This window comes from Heteronotia binoei, chromosome 4 (assembly GCF_032191835.1).
Source record: "Heteronotia binoei isolate CCM8104 ecotype False Entrance Well chromosome 4, APGP_CSIRO_Hbin_v1, whole genome shotgun sequence".
Taxonomy (NCBI): domain Eukaryota; kingdom Metazoa; phylum Chordata; class Lepidosauria; order Squamata; family Gekkonidae; genus Heteronotia; species Heteronotia binoei.
Genome location: NC_083226.1, coordinates 38,134,092 through 38,153,288, shown reverse-complemented (window position 1 = coordinate 38,153,288; position 19,197 = coordinate 38,134,092). Strand labels below are relative to the sequence as shown.

The 19,197-nt window shown below is 46.2% G+C and overlaps 1 protein-coding gene across 1 annotated transcript in view; it reads left to right on the top strand.

Moving 5' to 3' along the window:
• The first annotated feature begins 4,721 nt into the window (after window positions 1–4,721).
• Window positions 4,722–19,197, top strand: part of PLPPR1 (phospholipid phosphatase related 1) — a 151,647-nt gene continuing 137,171 nt past the window's right edge. Inside the window, exon 1 of the mRNA XM_060237139.1 lies at window positions 4,722–4,855. The gene's annotated coding sequence lies outside the window, so the exon portion shown is untranslated. The remainder of the gene's footprint in view (window positions 4,856–19,197) is intronic.

Below are 19,197 nucleotides of genomic sequence, written 5' to 3'. Positions count from 1 at the left end.
TAACCTGCTCCAGAAACTCCAGCTGCTGCAGAATGCTGCTGTATGGATGTTGACATTGTCTGTACAGGCATGGATCCATTCTGTGCTGTATGAACGGCACTGGCACCTATTGAGTACCATATCCAGTTCAAAGAGCTGGTACTTACCGGTACTTTCAAAGTCCTATATGGCCAGGGGCCAGCATACCTTTGGGACCGTCTCTTGTTGTATGAGCCCTATAGGTCTTTACAATCAGTGACCCAACACCTTTTTGGGGTACCTAGTCACAAAGATGTCTGACTTGCCTGCCTGGTGGAATGAGCTCCCCCTGGAGATCTGGGACCTAGTCCAATTCTGCAGGGACTGTAAAACAGAGCTCTTTCACCAGGCTTTCAGCTGAGGCAGCGGATGTCATTTGTTATTGGCTCCCCCCTTCCATTCCACACCAGTGCTGTAGCACCTGCTGGACCTGGACAATAGGCCATGCCTGTGAGGCAGAATTTGTCATTTGTCACTTAGCTTCCAATGTTTAATCTGTAATTTTAGATTTTATATATTTTAATTTGGTTCTAACTCACTTGGTTTTAATTTGGTTGATTGTCTTCTTCTATGATGTAACCTGCTCTGAGCTTATTCTATGGGAATGGTGGGCTATAAATGGAATGAATGAATGAATAAGTGGGATGGAGGCTGACTTGAATCTGCCATGCAGATAGGTAAACATCTCCCATATGCTTCAGGCCTATACATTATTTGTGAGAGAAATGCTAAATCTATGGCCAACTCTTGCCCTTATTGATCAGTACAAACTCCTTTGTTATTAACAAAAATATTATTTTATTTTATATTAAAAAATCAAACAAGGAAAAAATATGCAGGACTAGGGGAAGGGTCTTGAATGAAGAAGTCCTTACGCACTTTGAAATGTTTAGATGAATATAATACTAAAATTATAGCAATAATATTGCAGCAGAAAATGGAAGAAATCACAATCATCATGATAAATGCAGCACATAGGAAGTGATCAAATTGTTTCACATAACTTATGACAGACAAAGCTGAATACAGCCTATGTATGCCAAATCCCCAGAAATTTGATAAATCCATTTTTATTGCCAGCACTGGCTACGGTTTGCATTCTTTATCTCTGGCAGGGCATGGGGTTCAGCTCACTCTCTCTGCACACAGCACCTGCTTTAATCTTCATACTCAAAGGACTCCTATAGTACCTGTGAATGGGCAACAGGCATGTGTCAGAGAGCAGCCATGACAATCTGCAGGAGAACAGCTAGATTTCAGTCCAGTAGCAACTTAGAGACCAAATCACAAGATGTCATAGCCCTGCTGTATACTACATTGGTCAGGCCACATCTGGAATATTGTGTGCAGTTCTCTGTGTGTGGACAAACACTTGTAAGGGATGCTCTAGGCTGATCCCACATTCAGCAGGGGGCTTCTAACTCTGTGATTCTATAATTCTAATTAAGATTTTCAGGGTATAAATGTTCAAGAGTCAATGCTCTTTTTATGAGATATGTCAGGCTTGCTATGTAGTTGTTTTTAAGCCAGCTTGGTCTGGCCTCTCTTTTGTTTCTATGTATTTGTTTAAATAATATATTTACCAAAATATCTGGTGATTATTTATATACAAAGCTACCTCATTCCTGTTGCCTGTTAACCACATAAGTCCTACACCTGATTCCAACCTAACCATTTTCTCTCAAAATTAAATAAACCAGTTTATTATTTTTGAACCACCATCAGCCTTTTGTGTGCCATTATTGAACCAGGGATGCAGTCAGTTGATCCAAAGTTGTTGCTGTTCTCTTCTGGATTTAAAGAGCATAATTAGAAAGTGACATCTGCCTCCCATTCCCCTGTTGTTAACACCCCATTCTGATCCAACTTCAAATGGAGTTATTAGACACTGGGGAAAGTCCAGTCCTTATGAATGACAGCATATTCATCCTGCATTTCTGGATGCCTGAACTCCCTTATTGCAAACAGAAGCCGGTTGAGAAGTGTGAACCTTCCCACCAGTCCACCCCCCCCCCTTTAAATCAGGTAGGGGCATGCGCATAAGTGCATAATTGTTCCTGGGTGGTCAATCACCACTTGTGCATTTATTATTTACAGTTTAAAGACCTCTCTCTCTCATGGGAGCTTCTCAAGTCTATGTTTTTTCTTAAGAAAACCTTCAAGGCATAGTTTCAAAAACACTTCCCCCATGCTGAACTGCATAATCCAGCAGCCTCCTCTAGTGATCCCATTGGCCATCAGTCACCCTTATCCTGCCAGGAGTTTGAAGCGCTGCTTCCCATAAGCACATGTTTGCATGCTCAGAAAACAAATGAAGAAAAAACAAAGCTGCCTGACCACCCACTCCATGGTTGCCACACAGCCATAATCTGGTCAATCATGGAGTGAGTGTGCACTGAAGTGGTTTATGGTGGGGTATGATAAAAACTTTCAGTTGAAAAAAAGCCTGGATTACTTAGAGATGGGGCTAGATTGCACGAAATCTGTTGTCTGACCACAGCCCAGGACAAAAAGAAGGATTTTAGTCTCTCAACTCCTTGTGCTAGGTCAGCATCTCACAATATGCATTCAAAATAACTGAGTGGGACATCCGGCGGGGGAGAAAAAACCAAGAAAATGTGGAAAGGAGCTGCTCAGCCAAAAAAGAAGATAAAAGGGAAATCCTACGAAGGAGGGCAAAATTGGCATATCCACATCTTCCCATTCCTGTCCACATGGAATGTGAATTAACTTCAATGGTAATGTTTACAGAAAGTTACAAGCTGCAATGAAAGTTTGTACAGTCCATGTACAGTGTACATTTTGTGTTTCTTTTTATGTGCGTTGTACAATTCTTATATGTGTGTTGCACAATTGTGAGTGCCGCCCCCTCCCCACCCCCAGCACACTCAGAGTAGCGACACCAGCCTCGTGCTTACCCACTTCGGCTGGCATCGTAATAGACCCTTCTTTCAGGAAGAGGCTTCGATCTCACCCCTCCCTTCTGGAACAGGAAGGCAGCGGGGAGCAAAGCTTCATTCTGCTCTCTATTAAGAGAGCACTGTTCTGATGCCCCTCAAAGCTGGTAAGCACGAGGCTGGTGTCTGAGCGTGCCAGTGGGGGAGCGGGCGGATGGAGGTGGCCTGCCCGCTGCCACCTCCTAACTGCCCAAGGGCAATTAGGCATTTGTCTTGGGTGCCAGAGGGGGGGAGAACCCAATTCGGCACCCCCGCCCCTGCCCTAGGCAAATGCCTAATTTGTCTAGTTGGTGAGCCAGCCCTGCCTGTTCTGGGTGCCTTCTGGCCTGCTTGCTGCAGCTGCCAGCTATGTATGGCTTGTCTCAGGCCATCAGTTGACCTTTGAAGTCTGGGGTGGGTCCCATCACATGACAGCAAGTAAAAGCAGGAGGGAGTGCATCCACACTATAACATGTGAGAAAGACTGCACCACAGCAAGGGAAAAGCTGAAAAGTGCAGGAACGGACTCCACTGTGGAGATGCCTCTGGAAAAGACTGCTCTCATTTGGCAGCCAATGGCAGAGCAAAACCACCATGTGGAAGCAGCCATGATGAACTTACTTTGGGCTTCTGGTTAATTCGGAAGCCCTTGGAAGCATTTATCCAGTTCTACTCGTTTCTCCTATGTTCTCCCAGTGTTTGGTCTCCCCACCCACCCCCCAGCTCAGAAATCCTTCTGGCCAAATTAAACAGGGAGGAACAGAGTTTGTCAGCGTAGCTGAGGTCTTTCACCGGAAAGCTTATGCTGGAATAAATTCTGTTCCAGTGCAATCCCTCGGTCTTTAAGGTGGACCCCTGAGTAATTTTGCTGCCACGAGCCAACGGGGGCGGCCCCCTCCGAAATGAACTTCTAGGCCGAATCACGCTGTGGGTGATGTCGCAGAGATGGCCGAGTCAGTGATCAAGATCCTACGAGCCGAAAGAGAGAGGAAGCCAAAGGGAAAGCGAGATTTCGGTTCCACGCCGGGGAAAGGCACTGCCGCGGGAGGGGGGCGGGGAACGCCACGGTATTTTGAAGCCGCGCGTCCATGTGGGCTGCTGGGGAGGAAGACCCAGGGGCAAGTGAGCTGGAAAGGGCCGATCGCTTCATATCGGACAAAGGAGACAGCCGGAGAGAAGCCGGTAAACCGGACGGCGGCGGGAGCGGCGTGTAACAGGACGCTGGTCTGGCCGCACCGGTGGGATGAGCCAGCGTGGAGGGGGGGGGGGGCACCTTGCAACAGACAGCAGCAGCGCGTTGCTCGGCTTGGCACGACGGAGAGCAGCGCCTGAGGTTCCAAGCGAGATCCATGCAAGCCGAGCCTGGGGGCTAAGGGGAGCGAGAGAGAGACGGCTGCGCCAAGCCCCCTACCCAGACCCTCCAGCCTCGGCTCGCCACGCCACTCCCCCTTCCCCTATAGGGCAGCTCGGTGCCTGCTCGCAGGACACACCAGCCGGGAAGCGCGAGGGAGCCGGCGCTGAGTGTCCCCCCTGCCCTGCGCCTGCGCGATCTCCCCCTCCCTTCCCCACCTCTCGTCAGCATCGTCAGCCGCGGCAACCCCCTTCCCTCGCTCCTTCCCGCGGAACAAATAGACGAGCCTGGACCTTGTGGACGAGGGAAGAGGTCGAGGCGAGGATTGGGGGGGAAGGCGAGGAGGAGGAGGAGGAGGGGATCGCCGCCGCGGCTCGTCGTGGGCTCGCGCTCCTCTCGCTTTCTCTTTCAGACCCCCTCCCCACCCCCATTCGACGGAGCGCATCATGCACTGGATGGAGATGGTGGCCCCCGGCGGCAGCCTGAGTGGATATTGCTACTCCTAGCTTGGATAGCCTCGCTGCAGGAAGGAGGAGGAAGCCAGGAGGGGGTGAGGCGAAGGATCTCTCCCCCCCCCCCTTAGTGGCGGGGGACACCTTTGAGGAGAACTGGGGATGTGGAGGGTTGGCTTTGAAACATGAGGGGTGCTTTATGGAGACAGGTTGCGGGGGCGGGGAGGAGGGGTAAACTGCGCGGCTGGTTTGGAACGCCAGTTCTGGATATGCTGGGTTTGGGGGTGGGTGGGTTAGTCCCGCGGAAATGTGCAGTAACCTCCCCGCTTTCGTAGCTATGCAGAAATCAAAGCAGGAGAACCCCCGAGAGCACATGTTGAGGTCTGCAGAGGCATTCCTTGCGAGGGGCAGCGTGGAATTGTGTGGGTGTGTGTCTTCTCCGGCACGCAGGGCGCATGGACATGTTTGCCATGCGCTTGCATGTGGCGGTGGGGTGGTCTCTTTGGAGTGCTGGGTGCGTTTCGTAAAGGGGACCCACATTCGTGTGCCTCGCTCCCTCTCTTGTGCTTGAGGGTCAGATCCTGCTGCCTGGGCTGCTTTCCCTTTTCCTGCGTGGGTGGAGGTGAGAGTGTTTTCTGGAGGCATTTGGGGTTTCCTTGTGATTTCTTTGTGTGCACGGTTGGACCCCTTGAACTGTCTGCATCTTTCAGCGAGGACCGGTTTTCAGCTACCATATAAAGGCTGAAAAAAGAAGGCAGCTGAGATTGTGTCTGAAAATGAGAAACGTGGGGGGAAGCGCTGTCAGTGAGGAGAGGTCCAGAGAAATAAAGTTTGGCTGTGTATGTAATTCCGGAGTTGGAGTTATTCTATGGCTGGGCGCTGCTAAGGCGCCGTTGCGCATCAGTGTCCTTGTGAGTGGGTGTGTTGCTCTCTCTGGTTTTCTGTGTGGTGGCCGGCATGCAGCTGCAAGACCGCATGCAAGTTGCCGTTGATCTGCTGTTGTCTCCACCTTGTACCTTCACCAAATTAAAAGTGACCCTGTGAGAAACGCATGGGAGAAACAGAGATTCGTCCTTGCGCATTCGGAAGCGTTTTCACTAGGCATGTGCTACTGGCAGGCAAGGTGAAGTTTGGAGCATGGATGACCATTGAAAAGGAGTCGCTGTAGTGAAGGTTGAAGATCTGGCAATAAATACATTAGAGATTTTAGGTGGAGGCACTTAACATGCAATTGGTATGTCCACCAGATTTTCTAAGATTCCACTGCCCCCCCCTACCCCTTGTTGTATATTGGGAGACTATTGTGCTGCTGATTGATCCTGTTAATGTTTCCATGGAAAAGAGCTAAGAAAGCAACCAGCCTTTCCACAGGCACAAGAGTGTCATTTCTATAATGAGAGGTGTCACAGTTCAAGGCAGTCTGGAAGTTACAACCTCTGACCTGCAAACCCCTTTCTCTTGTAATTCATATGAATGAGAACTAATTACGATCCTCAGTGGTGAGAGAGAAGCACTCTCTTGTTTCTTTGTAAACTAAACCTTGGTTTATATTAAACTCTGGCAAACCTTTGTATTCTTAGATTATAATAAACAATTATATGATTATTATTTATATGATTATTATTTCTTAGATGTTCTCAGATCTCAGAATGATAAAAAAAATAGCTGGATCAAAATTAGATCATCTGTCTGTTTTAGAGATTAGATAATCTCTCTATCTCTAGAAAGCTCTCTCTGGTTTTCACTTTTACAGCGCTGCTTAAACTAGGGTCCTTTTCATACATTACCCAGCAGCAAACCTGGAGTTGCCACTGGAAGCAGACTTAGGAGAAACCAGTCCTGGCTTCCCTTGTGTGCATTGGTGTATCATTCGGACATTTGCAAATGCAACAGTTATGCTCTGATGTTGTTCACACTTTTGTTTTTGTGCACACAGAACATTTTAGGCTTAATATGCAAATCATCCCTTTAGATTTTTGTTACCATAGTGAGATTCAACCAATAGTGGAAAAGAGGTGTTTCATATCTGAACAGTTCCCAGACGTGGAGTAAATTATTTCTGAGGTTTTAGGAAGAACTGGTAGAGCCAAGAGAGCATGCTCTGTACACCTCATTTTAAATGAGTACAGTATTGTTGGATAGAAAGGAGTGGTTCGGTTTTAATCCTGTTTTGTGGGTGTTACAGAATGAAAGTGGTTAACACTGAAGCTCTTTAAAGAATGAGGAGAATTGGGAGTTCTAACTGCTAGCCTGTGTGTCTGGAAAGTGCTGCCAAGACACAGCTGACATAGTCACCTCAGCAAAGGGCTTTCAAGGCAAGTGAGAAGCAGAGGAGGTTTTCCGTTGCCTTCCTCTCCCATCCAAGTACCATCCCTGCTTAGCTTCTGAGATCTGGCAGGATCTGGCTATACCATGTCACCTTCCCTCCCCTGACTTTTGATAGGAGAGAGTATTTCATATATGTCACCGAAGTGATTCTGTGTGAATTACAGCAATTTTAGCATATAACGGCCAAACTATATGTTATGTTTTGTAATGTGTAGTCTCTGGGTTCCCCCAACTCAACAGCACATGTCAGGTGTAAGGGAACTTGTTTCCAAAATGGGCTGGATTTGGATTGGGACCATGGTGCTGGCGAAGAAGGGGTTTTAGCTTTTCCACTTGTGCTTTTTTCCTGACTTGAGACACTCTAGATGCTCAGGAAAAGTTCCCTGGCAACTTAGGTGTGTCACAATCAGGTTGGGTACACCACATGTTACAAATAGCAGTGTGTAGTTTGTCCCTAAGGCTAGGGCTAGACCTTATTAGGAATGCATGGCTGCATCCCTTGTGTGCCTCAGAAAGGGCCTACTACACATTCAGTAGGTGGGCCCCCAGGGCAATGCCCTTTGACCCCTGACCCCTGGCAAGGAAGACATGTGGATAACCCTTCCAATTAGAAGGGGACTGGAATCAAGGGAAGTTGTTGAAGGGAAAGTGGTTTGGAAGGGTTCTAGATAATTTAGCTGTTGCCTGTTTTCTTTTTCATATTTCCATGTACCCTTTAGTGTACATGGTAGACAAGGGGTGTCAAACATGTGGCCTGGGAGCTGAATCAGGACCCCGGGAGCTCCTGTTGGGTCCCCAAGCAACTGGCTGTCATCTGCTTCCTTCTCCGAATATCTTGCTTCCTTATGCATATCAGCTTGCTTTGCAAGGCTTGCTTGATCACACTGAAGGTGTAGAGCAAAACCTCTATTTTTCCCATTGGCTGAGGCTCCTCCATTGGGGAGGGAGGGAGAGCTTGCTTCACCAGGCTCTTTCACTCGCGTAGCAATAGAGCCTCTGTGGCAGTAGGCTAGAAGGTGAAACACCATTCTCCGTTGTGTTCAGAGAGTCAAGCCTCTCTTCCTTCTGTTGGCTGAAGCTCTTCCCCCTCCTGGTCCCCTGGGGATGGAAGGAAACAGCCAGAGCTTCCTTTGAAGCCTTGAAGACCAACCAGTGCTAATGTTGGTTAAACACCTTTAATTGTGTTTGTGTTTGTCTTTTATAAAGTTTATATCTCTGCTACCTGGCATTACATTTTATGATGCTCATGGTCCGGCCCAACAAAGTCTCATTTATGTCAGATCTGGCCCTCTGTAGACCATGCTCCACTAACAGGACATATTCTTCCCTGGATCTGAAATACAGCATTTGCTTGAATTAAAGAGCATTGCACATAGATGAGCAAGGGGATAGCATCTTTCTTTTCTCGTAAATCTCCCATTGGGTTTAAGATTGAAGGAATATTTGACTGCTGCTCTATAAAGGTTAACATTGTCTCACAGAACTGTATGTTTTGTATAGGTATTTGATGCCCAGACTATACATGTGAACAATTTTCAGCCACAATAGAGCCTCTGTGGCAGTAGGCTAGAAGGTGAAACACCATTCTCTGTTGTGTTCAGTGCTCTATCGAAGCAAAGGTCATCAGAATGAATGCCCCATCTGTAATAAGCTGTGGTGTTTTAGACATCATGTGTGGGTTCCCTAAAAGGATATGACAGCACTGGAGGTCCAGAACAGGGTCGCAGCCTGAAATTCAGGACTTCCATATTTTTCACAACCAGATTTTCCTGTGTGAATAAGACAATCTGGGGGATTAAATGGTAGCTAACAGTCCCACAATAGCACAATATTTAATGATGTGTTGATGTAATCTTAGAAAAATTCTGCCAATTTTCAAAGATGGCCACCAAGTGAAAACTGAGAATAGAATCCAAACTCCACTTTAGAACATTTATTCACATTTTATCTTAAAATGAGGTCCTGATGTGGTCGGCTTTGAAGAATGATGCAAATGCTACTGCATATGCCCCAAAGGAAGACAACCCTGAATGTAAGATGAGGGAGGGACGGTGGCTCAGTGGTAGAGCATCTGCTTGGGAAGCAGAAGGTCCCAGGTTCAATCCCCGGCATCTCCAAAAAAAGGGTCCAGGCAAACAGGTGTGAAAAACCTCAGCTTGAGACCCTGGAGAGCCGCTGCCAGTCTGAGAAGACAATACTGACTTTGATGGACCAAGGGTCTCATTCAGTATAAGGCAGTTTCATATGATTCCCCTAAGAAGCTTATGCTAAAACTTTAAAAAAAAAGAAAAGAAAAGAAAAATACTTTACATACCGGTAACTGTATCTTGTGTACACATTTAAGATGCCACCCTCCTTTTCATAATGGGGAGAGTCTAGTCTTACTTTTTGGTAAATTATCAAGGAGAGAGGTTCTTCTTGATAATTTGTGTGTGACTGTTTAGGATTGAGCTGCAGGCCTCCCACAAGCAAGGTAAGGAGTTCTACATTTTTGTAAACTTCCCTGGTATGGAAGGAAAACAAGGCATTGTAAATTAACTAAAAAAAGAAACCAAAAAAGCCCCTCCAAAGCTTTGCTTTGGGAGATTGCTTTCTGCTCCCACAATTCCTTGCGGGCTCCCAGCTTGTATTTACTGTTGGCATCCTTGTAACACTTCTCATCATGAACAACTTGATTATCTGGTCTACTTTAATAGGACTGTGTTTAAACATAGTTAACATGCACAAACCAAGCTTATTGCAGGGCTCACATGGATACCTCATTCCTCCCCAGGCTCTCCACACACCAAAAATTGTAGCTTAAATGCTAACTTTGTTTGCTTGTGATGTATGAATGTAAGCACATGTGTTAACAGGAGATAGTTTCCCCTTAGTAACTAGAACTCTTTTCATTTAATATTTTATTAATTTTGAAGTATACAAATAAATATGAATATGCATGTAAAAACTTATGGAAACAGGTTAATACAAGCACAAATACATGCATATAATAAAATATAGAAGGACGTAAAACTATATAGATGTATCAAAACCTGCTGACTAATTATAAAAGATATATCTGGTCAGGATTGATGTAGAATTAAAATTATGGCAATAATTTATGTATCAAGATGCATCTGATCAAGATAGACATATATTACTATAAAAGAAACTAGATCTCTTGAGCCTGGCTTAAACCCTGATTTAGGATTGTGGTTAGTGAGAAGAAGAAAAATGCATAAACCAGTTCTCAGTCTGTGAAGAAGAGTGGGGACAAGTAATACGGTGCCTGCAACAAGCAGGGTATCTGCATATTTTCCTTTAACTGTGGTTAAATGTGACGTCTGCATGCCACCTGAATGTTATCGAATTATCTGGAGTTATCTGAAGTTCCCTGGTGCGAAACTGAGCCTACTGTGTTCCCTTCACTGATTTTAATAAAAATTTAATTTCCTGCAGCTCAGAAGGTAGTGGCTGTTGTGGCAAGAATGGGATATGACTGGGCTTCAGGCTGGAGCAAAAAGTGCAATTGTATTTATAGGTTAGTCAGTCTGCAGAATAAGTTAACCTCTGTACAGCGGAAGCTGCAAAGACCCTAAGGGAATTGAAACCAGTTTCAGAGTTCCTGACAATCTCAAATTTCATTTTTTATATAAAAAAGCAAGTTTCTAGTCCTTAACAAAGTTCTGTCCAAGAAGGCATATTTGATTTGCATAATTTATTCAGGTCCCAGAGTTATGTGTCACAGAATTTTGAAAGTAGAGTACACACCATTCTGGTTTTAGGCATAGGGTGTGTAATTGACAGTAGTTGGAATAGACTGCAGGCGTGTGAATTCCTTTGGGGATTCTCATTATCCCATGTGGCTGTTGCCAGAGAGAAAATGTGGCTAAAGTCTGCTTTAGGGAGCCCCAAAATGTTTGCAGAGTACAGCCCCCCACCCCATACTCAATAGGGCACTTTTGTTTTTTTTATGGGCAGCTCACTGATTGGTCCTAGTCAGCCAGCAGGGATTTTGACTTATCAAGGTGGCATAAATTCAGTACGTATACAGTTAACACTTTCTTTTAAGTCCCTTTTGAGTGAAATTTTGTTTCTTTCTATTCTTTGTTCCCACTTTCCCTCAGGATCTCAAGGAACCATGTATCATGGGCCACTTTACTTTCAAACATTAGTATTTTTATTCCAGTTATATTCTGCCTTTCACTGCTCAGGACAGTATATATGGGTTTCTGACTGTCCCATTTTGTCTTCATGATAACTTCATTAGATAAGTTAACTGCAGCTCTCAGTGGTGATATAGGGTTGCCAATCCCTGGTTGGGGGGGCAGGGGTTCCCCTGGTATGGAGGCCCTCTGCCTGCTCCAGGGTTATCAGAAAATGGGAAGAGGGTGTCTGCTAATGAAGGATGGGGGCATCTTCTTTTGGGATTCATAGAATTGGACCCCCTGGTCCAATCTCCTCTGTGACATTTAGTACCTTTTATCATTTTCAACTGCGACAGCAAGTATGGCTGTTCCTTGAAAAGCATAATTTGGCCACAGATCCATGCTCTAATTACTTCATGGTTAGATTACTATAAGGCACTTTATGAAGGGCTGCCTTTGACAACAGTTTGGAAAATTTAGCTTTTCCAAATGCAGCAGCCAGGCTATTGTCAAGGTGAGATAAAGGGATCATTTCATCCTAGTGCTAGAAAACTTGCACTGGCTGCCCCGTCGTTTTCAAGTACAATTGAAAGTGTAGATTCTTACATTTAAAGTCCTAAACAGCTTGGGGCCAAGGTACCTGAAGGGCTATTTCCTCCAGTGTTGTTCAGCCCTACCTCACATTCACAGCTCTCTGTGAGAGTCCCTCAGAGATGAGGTAGGTAGCAACCAGAGATAGGGTTTTTTCAGTAGTGGCACCTTGCTTATGTGATGTCCTTCCTGTTGAGGCACACCTCTCACCATCTACATTGCTTTTCTTTAGGTACCAGGCCAAAACATTTCAGTTCAGCCAGGTTTTTATATAACAAGACAGCTCTTTATATGACAAGACAAGACAACCTTCCTGCATTGTTCACACAGAAAACAATGTGATAACCAGAAAACATAACATGGGGGAAGTGCTCCTAGATACTACCTGATTGACTGATTGCCTAGGAATTATATGTGCACAGCTACAGGCTCTATGAATGGGGGGGGGGGGGAAATGAATATAACATATTAATAACACTAGATTAACAATTTAGCAAGTGCCACCCCTCAATTGCTGCAACGAGACAGGGAGCCATACCCAAAATGGCTGCCTCAGGAGGTGGATTCAAATAGAATATCTTCCTTCCTCACACCTCCTGGGAAGAAGGAAGTCCTTTGTGAGGAATGAAGCAATACACTAAGGAAAGCCCAGTTGTTTACCACTCTTCTCCATCCTCTGGTGGAAAACTCTTTTGTTTGAATGAGGGATGTGTGACAGTGGCCTCACTCAGTTTCTTAAAAACATGGTGGATGCCAAGGGAAATATTGGTGGGTACCTTGGTTGGGCACCACATTGGGGAATGCTGCTTTAGGAGCAGTATAATTTTAGGCCCTGAGTGCCTTCTGGAACATAGGAACCACTTTCTAGCAACTTGGTCAGGAATGAGCTGGTCCATTAAGAGACATTCTCAGTTCTTGTTCATGCAAAACAAGTGTACTGATTTTGTATCAGAACACAATCCCATGGAAGTGGGGAACTTCCTGCACTCAGAAAGCTGGCCCAGAGACTGTTTCCCAGTTACATTGCTTTTCTGCATCTAAGAACTTACCCCTGTTTTGGGGCAAAACATTTAAATGTGCATTGCAATGAGAAATGTGACTAGTGGTCCAGAAAAGTGGCATCTCCCATTTCTGCAGTACGTGTACTGTGCAATTGTAGAGAAACCTAGCTTAGCTTTCTTTAAAGATTTCAATTGTTCTTCTTTAATTAGAACAAAAAGGACAGGCTGTCTTAGAAGTTCAGCTTTCTGCTCCCAACAGCCTTGCCCCATCTGACCTGAGAATCATAGGAGAATTCCCAGCAGGATATGATAAGACTGAGGAAGGATCCTTGAGGCTGGTCTTGATCTTTTAAAAATGGAATAGGTTCCTTAGTATTTCCCCTGAGCCCATGAGATTGATAGCCTGCCTCCCCCCCGCCCTTCCAAGTAAAATTCAGTTTGCTTTATAATGTATTAAGTAAGTCTCCTGGATGGACAAAAGCATTTCCTCCTACCTCTTTCCCTGCTTAGAGAAGCAGTGGGATGGGAGAGCAGAGACCAGATGGTAAAAAATTGCAGGCAATCTGCATATATCACAAAGGCATCAGGGAAGAGAAATGCAGTAGATTGGAGCTCATCCTGTACATGTAAAATCATTTCCTCCCCCCCAACAAACTAGACACTCATTGCATTAAGACAGGGAAGAGGCTGGACTCAGTTCTTAGGGGACATCTTGAAGTGAAACACCATAGTGTGTTAAAAAAAAAACCCAACCTTCTATATATTGATGTAATTCAGGATTGTATCTAGTTATTTCCATGCCTGGGGCGAGGTCAGAATTCTGCCCCTCCTGAAACCAGCTCCAGGCTGATTTAAGAATGATCTGGGGAAATTAACAAGATGTGCCTCAAAGGATTCCCCGAAGGGTTTTATAAGAAATTTAAGCTCCGCTTCTCACATCATTCTCTGATCTTTTCCATAATTTTTTGCCTCAGAATGAAGACTCACACATGTAACATGGTGCCAAAATAATGGTTATTCTAAAACACCTTATTTATTTATTTATTTATTTATTTATTTATTTTATTCAATTTTTAGCTCACCCTTCCTGTAGAACAGGCTCAGGGTGGCTTTGTTCAATCACGATGCAAAAATCTTCACAGTCCATAATAACTTATTAGTTGAATAATAATATGGATGTGTCCATTCTGTCCATTGCAAGTATTGTTCCCATGTCTGCTGGATACTTTGAATGTCAATCACAAGGCAAAGATAGCCACACAGTGTCTGTTCTCTTTGACCCTTAAATGTTGAAAAAGCCTTTGACTACTTTTGGGAAGCATTAGTAGTAGCAGTAGTAGAAGTGGTGGTGGTGATGGTAGTAGTAGTAGTAAAAGGAGAAGGAGGAGGAGATGGTGGTATTGGAGTCTCAGAGTGGTTTACAATCTCCTTTACCTTTCTCCCCCACAACAGACACCCTGTGAGCAGTGCTCCCTCTAAGCTGAGTTAGTGAGCTAGCTCACAGTTTTTTAGCCTCTGTCTTAGCTCAGGATGACTCCAGAGCAAACTGATTTATGTAGTAGCCAAATTGGTTGCTCACAACTTTAATGCCAGTAGCTCCCAAAATAGAATTTTTGCTTTTAAGACTCCACAGCTGTGAGGTAGGTGAGGCTGAGAGAGCTCTCCCAGAAGCTGCCCTTTCAAGGACAGCTAGGGTGGCCATAATATCTGCAGGCCAGCCAGGGACACCTTGAGAGGGGAATGAATGTGTGTGTGTGCGTGCGCAAAGCGCGCGCCGCCGCAAACAGGAAGTGACGTCACTTCCGGTGACGTCATGCCACCACCGGAAACAGGAAGTGACATCACTTCCTGTGACATCGTTTCCCCCGTGCCACCTGCCAGAAGCAGGAAGTGACATCACTTCATGTGACATCATTTCCCCCAAATGAGGGAGGGAGGGAGGGAAAGAGGGAGGGAAGGAAGGAAGGAAGGAAGGAGGGAGGGAGGGAGGGAGGGAAGGAAGGAAGGAAGGCCGGCTGCCCCCTCCCGCCAGCCGCCCCGCCCCCGCTTTCAGCCCCCTCCCTCCCTGCCTGCCTGCCTTCCTCGGGGGGGGCTTAACGTCTCGCAGGGCGCGAGTGGCTGCCTCGGCGGCTTCGGGGAAGCGGCGCTGGTCGAGGAGGCGTCGGAGGTGCTGCCAGGTGGGCGCCCTGCGGGAGTGGCGCGGGAAGCAGCGCTTGGCTAGGCGGCTCAGCTGCACGGCCACGGCGGGAGGAGGCCTTCGCACCAGCCGCGTGCGGCACACGCTGCAGTAGCGCCCCCATGCACCAGGCAGTGCCGGCAGAACACGTGGCCGCACGACGCCACCACCGGCTCCAGCGGGAAGCCCCGGCATGCGCTGCAGCCGAAGAGCCCCGCCAGGGCTTCCTCCTCCTCCAACTCCTCCTCCGCCTCCAGATCTTCCTCCAGTCCTCCTCCAACTCCAACTCCTCTTCCAGATCTTCCTCCTCCTCCAACTCCTCCTCGGGATTTTGGCGAACCCGGGATTTCAGTGGTCCCGGGTTAGCCAACCCGTGAGGCGGGAATTTGGGGGCAGGGGCGGGACTTTCCCGGGTGGGCGGGACGATCTGGCCACCCTAAGGACAGCTCTGTGAGAGCTGTGGCTGACCCAAGGCCAGTCCAGCAGCTGCAAGTGGAGGAGTGGGGAATCAAACCTGGTTCTCCCAGATAAGAGTCCATGCACTTAACCATTATGCCACACTGTGGCTTAGTGGTTGATCAAAGAAAAACAGCCTATTTAACCAGTGATATGAGAGCATGTATTTAAAACCTCAGTTCTTCTGGAAAGCATTGCTTCTCTCAAAAGTAATGGGGAGGAATCATAGCTCAGTGATGGATCTTGTTACTGAGAAGGCTCTAGGTTCAACCCCTGACATCTCCAGTTGAAAAGATCAGATAGTAGTTGATACGAAAGACCTCAGCCTAAAACCCTGGAGAGCTGCTGCCAGTATGAGTGGATAATACTAACCTCAATGGATCGCGAGTCTTGCTTAGTATAAGCCAGATTGTTTGCCTGTGTATTCCAAAATGTTGGCAAAACCTCAAGCTTTGTAGTTAACTCAGTATGAACTCATAAACATGCATCTGTCTCCTGAAACCCTATCTAACTTCCATATGTCTGGCCTATCCAGCCAGAGTTAAAAAAAAAAAAATTGTTGCCACCTCATTATACAGATTCCACATTTAATCTATTCTGCTTCCCAGAACTGGTTCTCTGATCTTTTAATTGCTTGCTTGGGTAGCTGTGGAGTAAAGGACAATTTGCCTAGAATTGTTTTCAATTTCCCCCCCAACAACAGCAACAAAGTTACATATTTTTAAAAGTTTCCAAATGTCCCAAGTTACTATGTCTGGTATGTACCTAAACAAGTTGGGTAACCAGACCCCCACTGGGGCAGCAGCACCTCCAGGTTTGTGGGGCACTGGTCAGTGGAGGAAATCCTGCCCCCAACTGGCCTGAAAGGTGATGTGATGATGTTACTCGGAAGTGATGTCATCACATCACTGATGTGCAGTGACGCTCTAGTTTTGGGGCAAAACTCTATGGTTAAATCAGCTACAAACCATAGAGTTCGGCCTAACAACTAGAGCCAACCCCCACCCCCTGATTTCAGCAACATGACAACATGACTTCTGGGTGGCATCATTGCACCCTGTGTGCTTTGCAAGCATTGCAGAAGATCCCAGAGAGGACCCCCTGCCTGTAGCCAGGTAGGACGTGGCAACTCTGTAAATAAGGGTTGTCACCGTGGCATAAGTAAATTGTCCTTTATATTCTCCAGTTCTGTTGCCCAAATCTAGATTTCTGTTATGTGTTTTACTTGGTTCTGGTGCCTTGATGGATGGCAGCATCCCTCCTCATATCTGGAATAATGTGCTGCTAAACATTACCTAGTGGTGACTTATGGCAACCCAGTAAAACTGATGTCCCTTCCCTCCCCAAAGGGGATCAACCCCCAAAATCTCCAGGTATTTTCCAACACAGACCTGGCAACTCCAGGGAGCAGCCATAGATGAGCCTGGCAAGCTATTTTCATCTAATTTACCACCTTATCTATCAAAGCATAAAAAGAAGCACAAGGCCTTCAGTTAAGTCCACTGACAAAACTGAGCTTGGAGCATTTTGAAGTCTAGTTAGTTCTGTGGAAAGGCTGGGGTAATTTTGGAAATGTTCAACTGGCTGCAGTTTGGTAGCTTGGCTGCTGCTCCTATTGCCAGGAACATATCCATTCTTGATATTGTGCTCCTCCCAAAGCCATGCCCCTTCATAATTTTGAACAAGATGTTCCTGCTTTTCTGCAGTGACAAGAATTTAGCTGCCAAGCTTTGAATAGCCAAGGACAGAAAAAGAAGGTATTTTTGACATCCCTGTTTTTTTTTTTAAATTATGTTATTATATTTTATGCCTCCAAAGTGCTCAGGTCAGCATACATCTTCTCCTCCACATCACTTTATACTCGCACAACAACCCTGTGAGGTAATTTTGGCTGAGAGAGGCTGTTTGGCCCAGTATGGTGTAGTGCTTAGTGCTGGAGTAGAATATGGGAGACCCGTGTTCAAATGCCCTGTTGGCTGTGGAAACTGCTGGGTCGCCTTGGTAGAGTTGTCAGCTCTGGGCTGGGAAATATCTGGATATTTTGGGGGTGGAGCCTGAGGGAGGCATGGTTTCGGGAGGGGAAAGGACTTCAATAGGATATAATGCCATAGAGTCCACCTTTTCAGAGGAACAGATCTCTGTTGTCTGGAGATCAGTTGTAATAGTGGGAGATCTCCAGCCACCACCTTGCGCCTGTCACATGCTCTAAAATTAACCTACCTCACAAGGTTGTTGTGAAGATAAAATGGAGGCAAGGGGAAAGATGTGATAAGCCACTTCTGTCCCTATTGGGAAGAAAAACAGAGCATAAATGAATTAACTAACAGAATAAATAAATGCCATTCAATTTAGCTTCATGGTTGAGCAGAATCTGAACTTGGATCTCCCCAGCCTAGGGTTGCCAATCCCCAGTTCGGGGCAGGAGATCCCCTGGTTTGGGAGCCCTCCCCCCGCTTCAGAGTTATCAGAAAGTGTGTGTGTGGGAGGGGGAAATGTCCACAGAGCACTCCATTATACCCTATGGAAACTGGAAAATTTATCTGTGGACATCTGGGGCTCTGGGGGTGTTTTTTGAGGTAGAGGGACCAAATGTTTGGCATGGCATCTAATGCCTCTTCCCCTCTCCCCTTTAAAAAAGATTGGACTAGGGGGACCAATTATATGAGCCCCAAAAGAAGGTGCCCCCATCCTCCATTATTTCCAATGGAAGGAGGGTATTCAAAAGGAACTCGGTTCCTTTAAATGTGATGGCCAGGTACAATCTTGCTCCCGGCTCCACCTCCAAAGTTTCCTGGTTCTACTCCCAAAGTCCCCAGAAATTTCTTGAGTCAGACTTGGTAACTCTACCCCAGTCCAAGTCCAGAACACTATCTATTACATCACACTGATACTCCACAATGTGAATTTAAAGGATTTTGCTATGGTATTCAGAAATCTCACTGTTCATGTAGTCTGTTCATGCTCAGAGGCTGCTGTGTGAAAAAGCCAGCCAGCTGGCTGCTGCTGCTGTGCCTTCTGAGTGCAGCAGTATTTAATGAGTAAATGTACCCACTAATGTTATACATCTAGAGCTGATGAGAAGTCAGGAGGGTTTCCAGTTTCCAGGTAGAGGCTGTAGTTCTCCCAAAACTCCAGTTTACAGAGATCACTTCCCCTGGAGAAAAATGGCTGCTTTGGCAGCTGGATTGGATGGTATCACATCCATGCTGAGCTCTCTCCCTTCCCCAAATGCCACCTTTCCTAAGATCCACCTCAAAAGCTCCAGGAATTTCCCAGCCCTCAGCTGGCAAACCTGAAAGCCACTATGTTGCCCCTTTGGTGGGGGTGAAAAGTGCCATCAAGTCACAGCCAACTTCTGTAGGGTTTTCAAGGCAAGTGATGAAAAGAGATGATTTGCTATTGCCTATAACAACTCTGGACTTCCTTGGTGGTCTCCTAGCCAAATATTCACCTGGGTTGTCCAAGTCGGAGCAATTATTTTCATACTTAAATACTATAGATAGCTGTGAAAATGAGTTTGATGTATTTACATTCCCATGGCTATGGCATACAAAGGTAGTATAGGCTGGGTACAGATGGGCAGCTTGGGACGGCAGCTTCCCATCTCAGAAGAGAGCCAGTTTAATGGAAAGTGCCCTGGGGAAGGGCAAACAGTGCACTGCCCACTGCTGGGACAGGGATGGGCTTCACATGCCTCAGAGGAGCGGTCACACCTCTCAAGCGCATGAGCGATGCTTCCCTGGTGCTCCCCAGCCATTCAG